We start from the raw sequence: 13,081 nt of genomic DNA, 5'->3' as shown, positions 1-13,081 counted from the left end.
ATGAACTAAAAGCTTAAGAATGAACGCTCAGCTTACGTTATACAGAAGGCCTGTCAATGGATATAAAACAAGACTATTTTTTCTTCTTCTTGGCCAAGGCTTTCATCAGCTACAGCAGTGTTAATCTTAAAATAATTGTCCAAACTAATTCCAGTTATCTGATATTTCCTTTGCTCACATTTAAACACCAAGTGCAGTGTGTTTTGTCCAGATTGAGGTGAAAAAGTAGTGGCTGTGCGTCTGAAGCTTGACATTCTTAAAACCAAAAGTTTAATCTGCACAAATAGTTCTTGTTGGTAATAGAAATGAAAATAAAAAACTTTCAGACAGATCAAAAGGAGTTACTATATAGTCAAGGTTATATAACGCAATAGAAATAATGTAAGATCACTGATGTTCATTGATGTTAAAATATTTAAAATAGATAGATATTTCCGGTATCATTTATGTTTCATTGCTGTCACAATAAGACCCCGAAGGCAAGGAAGAGTTGTAGATCTGAATGAAATCTTTATTTTTCGTTAGTATTATTTTTTTCTACTGCCTTAGTACATTCCACAATTTCAGAACAAAAAAGTTAAAAAACTGGAATGTATTCAAGAGAGTAAAGCTTTTGTTTTATTAATCAAAAGAGTGTAATGAAATACTGACTAACTCTAACCGCATCTTTCTTTTAAATACTGCATCATTTTATTTTAATCTGATGACCCTTTTCTATTGAAGTCGGATATTTCTTGAAAAGATATATTACAGAAAATGACTAAACAAACAGTATACTGTCTGATGTCAATACACTGTCAGCTTAGCTTCTCCATGTTGACTCCCTGCTGCCCTCAAGTCTACTGGCTTCACAGAAGGTGGGCCATTTAGTCATGTTTCAAAGTAGCTCAGGCAGGGGAACACACTCATTACTTATAATTCTTCCTTTCCTCTCTCTATCATGACTCCCTTTCCAACCCCCTTACTCTCTGCATCTTTCCTCTTCCTTGTTTCAAAGACTAAAAGCCCCTCTGCTTCTTCGTCCGGAGTCCGGAGGTAGATCACTTTAATTCTGCTTCACAGATCTTTTTCAAAAAACCCAAGACCCGGAGACCTCAGAACCAGTGACCGTTGGATGAACCCCGGCCAACCAGCCAGGACCTGGGCACTTGTAAACACAGCCATCATCTCACATGCTCTCAGTACCCCCCAAGCGCTTTTGTTCCTTCCCTACAATAGTACAAACATTTGGTATTTCAACCGTGTGTGCTCTTTCAGCCTGGATGTGCTTGTTTGCAACCACTGGCCATTCAGTCTAGTGATATTGTTTGCCTCTTTGATGAGAGCGGTTGATCAACGATTTATAGGTCAGTGGCAGGTATACTGCTTGTTTAGTAAGTTTCACGGATATGTGAAGCGCTGCATCCAAAGCTGTGCTGTGTAAGACCACTATTTACATCATGGGTCAAAACTTTGTAATCTCTTGTATACCTTCTACAGGACGGATATCGATGTTTAAGTTAAAGTTCGTGAAGTTCGTGACAAACCACTGCAACCTGCTGAATGTCCTGCACTACATAGACATTTATTTTTACCAGTCAAATACTGAACTGAGAAACACATTAATGACCATTCTTGAATTGAGGTGTTTACTATTGGTAGTATGTCATTTGTTTCTTGTCTTACTGTTCTTCATCAGTTCTCCTGCAAACTACATTTATTATCAGGAAATAAGGTAAAAGTTATACTTTGTTTTTTGTTTTTTTTTTTGGGAGGAAGTGAGTACCTTAGAAGAATTACTGTCTTGCTTGGCCAAGTACTTGAACACATTTTTTCCCAGCAGCAGAAAAAAGGAAAAGATTTTTTTGAGTATATTGGACATTCAATGACATTAAAAGCTGTCTTATTTACTTCAGACACAACTTTCTCACCCTTGTCCTCCCCCAGTCTTCCTTAAAGGGCAGGTGATAGTGGGATTTGTGGTGATAATGTCTTCAGGTGCCAGAGGATTGGGATTAAACAAACTCCAATTTAAACAGCAAAGTTACCATGGTGATGACCTTCTGATTTAGCTCAGGTGACTTTTTGGTAATACAATGGCTGGTAATACCGTCCCATGGATGGACATTGAATCCATCTCCAATGGGAGGAAAATGCAAATGACATTTCACACAGCACGCATCAGGAGATTGTCCAAACAGTCCCACGTCTGTAAATTGTGGCTGTGAGACATCGAAGGCCCTGAATTAAATTATGAGCCCCAAACAGAAACTTAAGGCACCCTATTTAACCCACCAGTGCATTGGAATCTCCAACAGGCCTCCAAAGTGTGGGCAAATCTTTCTTTCACCCTTCTATTTAAGGTGAAAGAAGTCTTTCAGATAAAGCTAATGAGGGCTGACATGGGGCCACTCTCTTGGCTGTCTGTGGACATGAGCACCCAGAACTGGCTCCAGCCGAAACAGACCTGGAGACTCACGGTTTGGGGTCACTGTTTATCCCTCTCCAGGTCAGTCTGTTCACATTCTTGCACCTGCTTGTCAAAGGAGAAAGCAGTTAGACTTGAGAGGAGAGAGAGCGAGTCAGTCGAAGCAGGAAACTAAGGGAGTTCTCAACAAACCCCAGCAGGCACCAATAAAACAAAGCAATTATTATCTCTACTGACTCAGGCTGATCACAGCAGTACCCCTGAGGCAAGGTTGGTCTATAGTCCTGTTCATTTGACTGCTTCTGTTGAAGTAAAATGTGTGCTTAGACTGCCTTGCAGTGGATTATCTGTGAACTACAAGTTCCGCAAGCTTGAAGAAAACATATGTTTGCGGAAAGCATCTTCTTACACAAAGGAAAACGCATTCACATGTATCGTATTCTGTGTGACTGATAATTGTAAAGACGCCAGTTGAAATGACACATATGTCATATTGCCCTTGATTAATTAGATATATTTTTATTTTCAGGCTCTTATTTGCATGTGTATTGTTTTGTCTATGTGTGTGTGTGTGTGTGTGTGTTCGAGCCTGAAACAACTTTGTTGTGATTTGGTGCGATTTAAATGAAATTAGAAAATTAAACTTGACTTGACCAAAGGGGAGACACCTTGTTGCAATGTATATATAACCATGGCTCTGTCAGGAATTCAGCTATTGAGGCAAAGTTTAGGGTGCGCAGCAAAGAATGAATACACATTAATTAATTCAATATTCTTTTGGGTCCCCTAACAAAAAATAACATGATATCATGAGTCAAGCAATATGTAACACTACATTCATACGTATTTTTCACTACTACAATAAAATAAAAACAGAGAAAGTTTGCAGGACTAGAATTTATTTCCTTACATAACAAGAAATTTACATAAAATAGTAACATCAAAAGACACAAACTGAATTTTGATTTGTTAAATACAACATAGAAAATATATTAACGCATATAGTAACACCTCAGTTGCATGTTTTTGATTAATATCAGACCTAAATATTAATAAAGACACACAGTAGCTGCATGTTTGGACTCAAGAATCCAAACTCTTTAACCTTCATATATTATGTTAAGGGTCAATTTGACCCATTTCACCCATTGACCTAATGGGTCAAATTGACCCTCAACATAATATATGAGGGTTAAAGTTATACTCTAAAGAGTTTGGACTTTTTTTCAGGGCAGAAAAGTCTTCAGTGGTTTTGATAAACGGGTCTTTTTATGCATAACATTCAGCATCCTCTGTTACAATATGGACCATCCCGTAAGGGAGCTTAACCTCAAACTTGCTGATTCTCTCCGTAACGTGGATTGACCTCACCAGTGTAATACACCTGGCTATGGGTACCTAACAGGCTTATGAGGCTTTGCCGTGTGTGTGTGATCTGTTATCACACTAACTTCAAAAATATCTCACACAGCTCATCAAATTATAAATGACTGGAAGGTGTCTAAAGATGTAGTGACACAGCAACCTAAACTGACTGAACCCCAAACAGAATCCTGAGCTATCAAACAATGAGATGACAGGTGCAGATGTTACAAGCCGTTTGGAAAGAATTTGAGAAGATTGTCTTGTCACTTTTATCCTATATTTGCTGACATTGTGGGTTCAGCAGGGACTCAGCATACTGGAAACACAGACAACTTTAAATGGCGTCACATCATCTTCCATTGGCAGCAAATAATAAATTATCATTTTCTGTTATCTCAGCACACCCTTACTTCCCAGTCTTATTGGCTTAGTCAAATCCACTCATCTACTTGAGTAGTTTTTAATGTACGGTGCGGTGCACATAATTTAGGCTGGTGCACCTACAACCTGAACCCTATCAATTACAGCGACTCCCTGTTGAAAATATCGATGTATAAAAATGAGGTGAGAAGCAGCATAATGAAATCAAGGGTCATTTGGCATTGTTAAAGAAATATCAGTTGGCATTTCTGTTGCTAATGGATACTTGTTCCCACAATTAAGCTGAGATGTTTTAAAAGCAGTGGTGTTGCTGATGGATTCTTATTCACATAATCAAGCTGAGACATGTTTTAAATGTACTGGTACAATAGAGGCAGAAGAAACAGCAAGCAGTTAAAACTCTGCAGGTGGAAGGCAGCACTTGTCACATTGCAATCATCGCTGTAGCAGCAGTGAACTCTGACCCCAGGTGCCCTATAGCCCGGGCTATTGGCCTGGCTGCAGAAAGACTTGTAAGAGCATGACTTCATAACCCCACCTGATAAACAGAGGCACAATGCATTTCACATGTCATCATTTGCAGGAAAGATAAAATAATACATTCATAAGATAAGATAAGATAAGATAAGATAAGATAAGATAAGATAAGATAAGATAAGATAAGATAAGATAAGATAAGAACAACTTTATTAATCCCAAAGGAAATTGTTGTGCCAGAGTTACAGAAAATATAACAGTAATAAATAATAAAAAGAAAAAGGCAGAATTAGAAATAAAAATAAACTATAAACTATAAAGTGTCTCAGTGAAACTATAAAGTGTCTTAGTAAACAAGTGATAAAACTATAAGTGTCTTAGTAACAAGTGAGGTAAGGAGTGCACAATAGTATGATAAAAGGAAAAATTGTAGTGTGCTTGTTATGAAATGAAATATTGCACAGTTCATTTGATTTATTTTATTTTTAAATCACCAAAACAGAATACAAATTCTATGTTTCTGTGACTGTCTCACATTTATAAAATACAGGCGGTTAATTAGAATCCATTTGAAAAATTGCACAGATGTGTGAATGAGAGAATGAATGGTCATTCGTGTCAATATGTGGCCCTGCGATTGACTGGCGATCAGTCCAGGGTGTACCTCACTTCTCACCCACTGACAGCTAGGATAGGGTCCAGCATCCCCGCAACCCTGACTACAGGATAAAGGGTAGATAATGGATGGATTGATGAATTCTATGACTAATGCTGTATAGATGGTTCTTTAGGGCACATTCTATATGGCATCTTTCTGCGGAATGATTATTATTCTGCATAAGACAACACATTCATTATTTATGTCTGTATTTGTGCCAGTGACAATGAGGCCATTTGATATGACAGAGGAATCTTTTCTTGGTAACATGAACAGGAGAAATGTCAAGAGAAACATTTCTCTTGACATTTCTCCTGTTTATGTTACCTCATCCCCTTTGAAAACACACAAGCACACATTTAATAGATACATTTAGAGTTTTTTTTGTTATCCCAGTTGTTGGTAGGACAGAGATAAATAAACAAGCTATCGACTTACTGTCATGGCCCACCACTGCAGCACAGGCATCTGAGTAACTGGGACAGGATTTGGAGCCTTGTCGGTTGCAGTCCTCATTATTGGAGCCCATACAAGTATAGCAATGCAGAGCCTGGCCTGATAAAAATACAATTTTTTTTTTTTCAATTCGACCCAATATATGTGAATAAAAACCTCTTTAATCACTTGACAGAAAAAAATATATGTTTTCTGGATAAACATGGTAATCTGCTGGTCTTCGAATCCCTTCACAGAAAGAGTCTGCACTGTTGATAACCTTGAATGATATCCTTTCAACATGTAATTCTGGTGCCTATCTTATCCTTGAGCTCCTTGACTTCAACAGCAGCCCTTGATATTGATGATCATCACATGTTAATTTCCCTAGGCAGCTTCTAGTGGGCTTTTTTGGTACTACTCTGAGCTGGTTCAGGTCTTGTCTGTCAGGAAGAGGTTTTAGAGTGAACCTCAATGGGTTTGAATCTTCACTTGCTCCCCTATCCTGTTAGGGTTCCACAGGGGTCAATTTTAGGGCCCCTGATTATTCCCTCTATTTTATATAATTACATGAATTCTTTCCTCAGATGGCAAGGTATGCTCTTCCACTTGTATGCTGATGACTGCCAGATATCGCCCTTCTAAATAGGTTCATTTTCAGCTAATGTGCTCCTGGCACAACTTGATGACTTGATGCCCCTAAGCTTTTCAAAGTTTAATGAGAGAAAGTCGGAGGTGATGGTGTTTGGACTTAGTGGGTCTCTTCCCTGTTAACTTAGGTCCCCTAACACCAAAAATAAAACAGAGAATATAAGACAGGGAAATAAAACAGAGATTTCCAACTGAATTCTCAAATAAGCTTCTGCAGTGAGGTCCAGTGTTGTCATTAGGTGGTTTAAGTTCATTTTGAATGTATTCTCATTACTATTTAAATCTCTAAAGGGTCTTGCACCACCATACCTCCCAGAGCTGCTCCATACCTATACTCATTGGCGGTCCATCAGGTCTGATTAACAGCTACTCCTACTCCTAGATATACCCAATCAATGTGAAAGCTCAGAGGGAACAGACATTTCTCAACTACGGCTCTGACCTATGGAACAGCAATCTGCATCTACACCTTAGACAGTCCATTTTTAATACCTGTCTATAACTCTACCTTACCTCAATAGAGTGATGATATTGATTTAATTGAATGACACTATGACATTTCACTTTGCTTTTCTGTTTTACTGATTATTGTTGTTCTTTGTGCCTTCTGACACGTTTGTATTTTACAGTTCTTGATTTATTGTACTATCAAATAAACATGGGAATCTTGTCCAGAAACATTAGTTTAATAAGATTCAAATTAGATTCTAAAAGTCACTTTAATATCAGTCCCTTTTTTTCCTACTGTATTATGACTTCGCCATCAAATCCATAATACGTGTTGTAATATGATCTCATTTTCCTCAAGGCAACTCTCTCAGGATTTCAGTTCTTCAGTTACAGGATACATTTGATTTTTTTTTCCATCAAATATCTGTGTGAAAACATCATAAAACCAGGGTTGTTATTTATACAGATGAAAGAGTCTATAAGGAACTCATCTATGGATTTTTTCCCAGAATCTCCACAAACATATAATCTTCAGGTTGAAGATTACATATAATCTCTCTTGTTGCTAAGCAAAAACGTATTGAAGATAAAGGCGCATCATTTCTCGCCCTCTTTAGACAGTTCTTTTTCATCCAAATAGTATTTTAGTATTACCCACCTGTAAAACACATATATACAGCTTTGGGGAGAGAAAAAAAACTTCAGAAGTCCATTTATGAGTATTGAAAACTTAAATATCTTTCTAAAGCTCTCCAGAGGAAGGAGTGGTTGCTGGATACAAACTGACCTTTGAAATACCACTTTGACAAAATTCTTTTGAAAACTTCCATCCGTTTCCCAAATTCTAAAATGTTCCTGCAGGAACCATTTGATGCTACTTCTTAAGAGGATCAAATAGAACTGGACTGGAGGCTTCAAACATTTTGAAAGAGCACATCTTTTCTTTAGAATCAAAATATACTTGCCTTCCATCCAGTCATGATGGCAGAAGGACAAAGAGATGTTTGGTAAACGAAAAAATGTCATTCTGAAGCTTTCAAATGACTTAAAGGGCATTTTGAAAAGATTGATGAGTCAAGGCTTTTACAAGAAGTCTGAAATATCAGCTTTAACAGATGACAAATACCTTGATCGATGAAAAAAATGTCTCTCAGCCTTGTCTTTTGTGTATTTTTCTATGTTTTGACATGACACATAGATTCCCCTTCTCGTAACAGGTTGACAATCAATCCCCTCAGCACAGCCACTCAACACACATGCGAAAAGTATTAGCCTTCAGGCCTATTAAAAGATTAGCTTCTGGGATTGCATGTTAGATACAGAACAGGATGGCAGCCTGAAGCAAAGCTAAACTGTAGAATTACAGAGGGGGGACAACTAAAATGTGTAGAGCTGACACAAAAATTAGGGCTATTATATATTTTTAATGGGATATAACACAAGGTATACTCTAAAGAATAAACTGCTGAATTGTGTTTAGAATGGGAGTTTGAATAGTTCAACTGTTGTGTTCTTGACCAGAGTACAGAAAATCAGAGCGCAGTGAGAAAAAAAACACCAACTGAGTTCAGATGTCAGGTGGATGGAGTTAAGAGTAGAGATCTGAAGGGTGGAGAAAATAGTGTGAATATAAAAGAGTACATTCTTACTGTTCGATGCTAGCAGAACCAGTAAAAGAAGCAGCAGCGCACAGCAGTGGACAACTCTCATGGTGCTGGTGGTCCTCAACCGTCCTAATCGCACAATGAAAAGCAGGTTGTTTGTTCCAAAAGCCCTTTTAGCTTAAGTTATCAGATGAGCTAGAGCTAATATTCCCCCTGCACTGACCAGATTACCAATCCCTTCACTGGGGCCCACAGCTCTGCCTCCAGTATATATCTGACAACCCTGGACAGCAGAAGACATGCACTGAAGCAGGATTCATTCTGTAGCCACACAAATCCTCACTCTGGCTCTTCCTCATCTTATCTGGGACTTCCTGATCAGCAGTGACTATGTAACTGGGCTTAAACCAACATTACAAAACTGCAAGTAATGCAGAATTATATTTCCAGATTAATCTATTCACCACCCTGTAAAAGTAATCCCCTACATCCTAGACAATTTGCCTATTATATATCTTCTTCTTCTTCTTCTTCTTTCGGCTTTTCCCGTTAGGGGTCGCCACAGCGAGTCAACTTTCTCCATCTAACCCTATTCTCTGTATCTTCCTCTCTCACACCAGCTACCTTCATATCCTCTCTCACTACGTCCATAAATCTTCTCTTTGGTCTTCCTCGAGACCTCTTGCCCGGCAGCTCCAATTCCAGCATCCGTCTACCAATATATTCACTATCTCTTCTCTGTACATGACCGAACCATCTCAGTCTGGCTTCTCTGACCTTCTCTCCAACACATCGAACATGTGCCGTCCCTCTGATAGATTCATTCCTGATCCTATCCATCCTGGTCACTCCCAGAGAGAACCTCAACATCTTCATCTCTGCAACCTCTAGTTCTGCCTGCTGTCTTTTGGTCATTGGAACAGTTTCTAGTCCAAACATCATCGCTGGTCTCACCACTGTCTTGTACACCTTTCCTTTTATTCTGGCCGATAGTCTTCTATCACATAGTACCCCTGACACTTTTCTCCACCCATTCCAACCTGCTTGGACCCGTCTCTTCACCTCTTTTCCGCACTCTCCGTTGCTCTGGACTGTTGACCCTAAGTACCTGAAATCCTCCAGCTTCTTGATCTCCACTCCCTGTAGCCTCACCGTTCCACCGGAGTTCCCCTCATTCACACACATATATTCTGTCTTGCTGTGACTAACTTTCATTCCTCTCCTTTCCAGAGCATACCTCCACCTCTCTAGATTTTCCTCTACCTGTTGTCTGCTCTCACTACAGATCACAATGTCATCCGCAAACATCATGGTCCATGGGGATTCCTGTCTAACCTCATCTGTCAGCCTGTCCATCACCATTGCGAACAAGAAGGGGCTCAGAGCTGATCCCTGATGGAGTCCCATCTCCACCTTGAACTTCTCTGTTACCCCTACAGCACACCGTACCAGTGTCTCACAGCTAGCATACATGTCCTGCACCAGTCTAACATACTTCTCTGCCACTCCAGACTTCCTCATACAATACCAGAGCTCCTCTCTTGGCACCCTGTCATATGCTTTTTCTAGGTCTACAAAACGCAATGCAACTCCCTCTGGCCTTCTCTGTACTTTTCTATTAGCATTCTCAACGCAAATACTGCATCTGTAGTACTCTTCCTAGGCATGAAGCCATACTGCTGTTCACAAATGCTGACTTCTGCTCTCAGTCTAGTTTCCACTACTCTTTCCCATAACTTCATTGTATGGCTCATCAACTTTATCCCTCTGTAGTTGCCACAATTCTGCACATCCCCTTTATTCTTAAAAATAGGCACCATCACACTTTGTCTCCATTCTTCAGGCATCTTCTCACTCTCTAAGATCCTGTTGAATAATCGAGTCAGAAAATCTACGGCTGCCTCTCCTAGACACTTCCACACCTCCACAGGTATATCATCAGGACCAACTGCTTTTCCACTCTTCATCCTCTTCAATGCCTTCCTCACTTCACTTTTACTAATTTTTGCTACTTTGTGGTCTACAATAGTCACCTCTTCTACCCTTGCCTCTCTTTCATTTTCCACATTCATCAGTTCTTCAAAGTACTCTTTCCATCTTCCCATCACTCTTCTAGCATCTGTCAATACATTACCCTCTCTGTCCTTTATCACCCGGACCTGTTGTACATCCTTTCCATCTTTATCTCTCTGTTTCGCCAACCTGTATAGATCATTCTCACCCTCCTTACTATCCAACCGAGCATACAAGTCATCATAAGCCCTTTGTTTTGCCTTTGCTACCTCTATCTTTACCTTTCGCCGCACCTCCCTGAACTCCTGTCTGTTCTCTTCAGTCCTCTCAGTATCCCACTTCTTCTTCGCTAACCGCTTTCTCTGTATATACTCCTGCACTTCCTCATTCCACCACCAAGTCTCCTTATCTACTTTCCTCCCAGATGACACACCAAGTACTCTTCTACCTGTCTCCCTGATAACACTAGCTGTAGTTGTCCAATCATCTGGAAGCTCTCCCTGACCACCCAGACCCTTTCTCAACTCCTCCCTGAAAACCATGCAACACTCCTCCCTTTTCAGCTTCCACCATTTTGTCCTCTGCGCTGCCTTTGTCCTCTTCATCTTCCTTGTCACCAGAGTCATCCTACAAACCACCATCCTATGCTGTCTGGCTACACTCTCACCTACAACTACTTTGCAGTCACTGATCTCTTTCAGGTTACCTCGTCTATACAAGATGTAGTCTACCTGCGTGCTCCTACCTCCACTCTTATAAGTTACCCTATGTTCCTGTTTTTTCTGGAAAAAGGTGTTCACTACAGCCATTTCCATCCTTTTTGCAAAATCTACCACCATCTGTCCCTCTGCATTCCTATCCTGGATACCAAATCTGCCCATCATTTCTTCATCCCCTCTATTGCCTTCACCGACATGTCCATTGAAGTCTGCACCAATGACCACTCTCTCATTTCTGGGAATATTCTGCATCACTTCATCTAACTCATTCCAGAACTTCTCCTTCTCTTCAGATTCACATCCCACCCGCGGGGCATAGCCACTAACAACATTGAGCATCACACCTTCGATTTCCAGTTTCAGACTCATAAGTCTATCTGACATTCTTTTCACCTCTAGGACGTTCCTAACAAACTCCTCCTTCAAGATAACTCCTACTCCATTTCTCTTCTTGTCAGTACCATAATAGTACAACTTAAAGCCTGCTCCTAAGCTTCTAGCCTTACTACCTTTCCACCTGGTCTCCTGGACACACAGTATATCCACCTTCCTTCTCTGCATCATGTCCACCAACTCTCTACCTTTTCCTGTCATAGTCCCAACATTCAAAGTCCCTACTCTCAGTCCCAGGCTCTTTCCTTTCCTCCTCTCTCTCTGTTTCCGAACACGCACTCCTCCTCTTCTTCTTGTTCTTGTTCTTCGACCCACAGTAGCCCAATTTCCATTAGTACCCTGTAGGTCATCAGTACCAATGGCGGTCGTTGTTAACCCGGTCCGCGACCGATCCGGTATGGTATAGTTTTGGTTGTCTCGCATATTTGGTTTTGGCAAAAGTTTTACGCCGGATGCCCTTCCTGACGCAACCCTCTGCATTTATCCGGGCTTGGGACCGGCACAGGGAGACACTGCTCCGTGTCCCCCCAAGGCAGGCTTGGAGAGGCACGGGCCAGTGCCTATTATATATAACTTGCATTATTTAAGCCTGTTGTTTTAGTATATATATGGCATGATAAAAAAACTGTATTCCTTAGATAATGTATGAATGTATTGGTCCATTTGTAACGTACTTCTCCATTGTTATTATGACACTAACTTACTGTCTATTTTTTTTTTCATTTTATTTCATCATTTTGACACGTACAAAAGGCAAGAACATGGACATCAAACAGTTGAAATTCAGATACGCTCTCAACTTTTCCTCTCAGCCTTGAAGATCTAAAGCGAACAGCTTCTAGGGCCAGTTGCCATCCAGATGTTCCCAAATTGGGAACTCAAAATCTTTGACTCCTTGAGTTAATGAGGTTTAGTAATGTTCTTTATTTTCTCTTGAGTAAAGAAAAGAAAAATCTAGCTGTCAAAGACAATTACCGAATTGACAAACATAATGAACACAGCAATTACTGCCCTATTGTTAAAAGGAAAGAGCCCCAATACGGAGAGGGTTGGCACATAGTCAAACAAACACAAACATAATTAGAATTGTTATTGAGAATATGCAGGATTGTCATTCTAAACTCTGCTATTTCCATCAAATATGTTGCTTCATTTTGTTTCAACTTGAGTAATAACTGTCTTGCTATAACATATTTGCTTTGTTTTGTTTTGTTTTTTATTCTAGACACATTTTATATCGCCAACATTTTGGCACAACGAAGCAGGAAATCCAGTCAGACCAAACGCAGCTGACTTATGTCAAGTGCTGGCTTTATCAAAATCAATAATATACATTTCTATGTATCTGTTTGGGTTAGATATACAGATTTGAGGTCTGCTTACTTTCTAACATTTTTCAGATAATTTCAGTAGTCATTGATTGTGAGCTATTATTCATTATACAATTGTTACAAAGATAAGCTTCACACCTTTTTTTTTTTTTAGGTTTGACCACATTTACTTTCAAGGAAAAAAACAGTTTAGCACA

General features: G+C 39.7%; 1 long non-coding RNA gene across 2 annotated transcripts; it reads right to left on the bottom strand.

Moving 5' to 3' along the window:
• Positions 1 to 3,409: 3,409 nt before the first annotated feature.
• Positions 3,410 to 9,203, bottom strand: LOC147236354 (uncharacterized). Of its 2 annotated transcripts, XR_015107264.1 has the most exons (4): positions 8,652 to 9,203; positions 8,474 to 8,557; positions 5,727 to 5,843; positions 3,410 to 4,691 (listed from the first exon to the last, which is right to left on the bottom strand). It is a non-coding gene; the product is annotated as an uncharacterized LOC147236354 (long non-coding RNA). The 2 variants fall into 2 exon arrangements; XR_015107263.1 differs by lacking the exon at positions 8,652 to 9,203 and having other exon boundaries at positions 8,474 to 8,634.
• Between the last annotated feature and the right edge of the window lie 3,878 nt (positions 9,204 to 13,081).

Source organism: Fistularia commersonii, chromosome 2 (genome assembly GCF_037954325.1).
Source record: "Fistularia commersonii isolate RoL2024-O1a breed Wild chromosome 2, RoL_Fcom_v1.0, whole genome shotgun sequence".
NCBI lineage: Eukaryota > Metazoa > Chordata > Actinopteri > Syngnathiformes > Fistulariidae > Fistularia > Fistularia commersonii.
The sequence above is the reverse complement of the archived record's forward strand: the minus strand, read 5'-3'. Positions and strand labels throughout refer to the sequence as shown.